Genomic DNA, 218 nt, shown 5'->3' with positions numbered 1-218 from the left:
TTGCCTATGTATATATTACGAGTAAGTTATATAAAGAGAAATGTTGTATTACAGACAACAGAAATTCATATACATATACATATATATATGTGTGTATATATATAATATATACATATATATATATATATATATAAAAAATCCCAAAAAATTAAGAGGCAGCACTCCACTTTTTTTCACCAATTTCCTTGGTGTGTTTATTCACCCCAGGCAGGCAACGT

Source organism: Rhinoderma darwinii, chromosome 5 (genome assembly GCF_050947455.1).
Source record: "Rhinoderma darwinii isolate aRhiDar2 chromosome 5, aRhiDar2.hap1, whole genome shotgun sequence".
Classification (NCBI taxonomy): domain Eukaryota; kingdom Metazoa; phylum Chordata; class Amphibia; order Anura; family Rhinodermatidae; genus Rhinoderma; species Rhinoderma darwinii.
The sequence above is the reverse complement of the archived record's forward strand: the minus strand, read 5'-3'. Positions refer to the sequence as shown.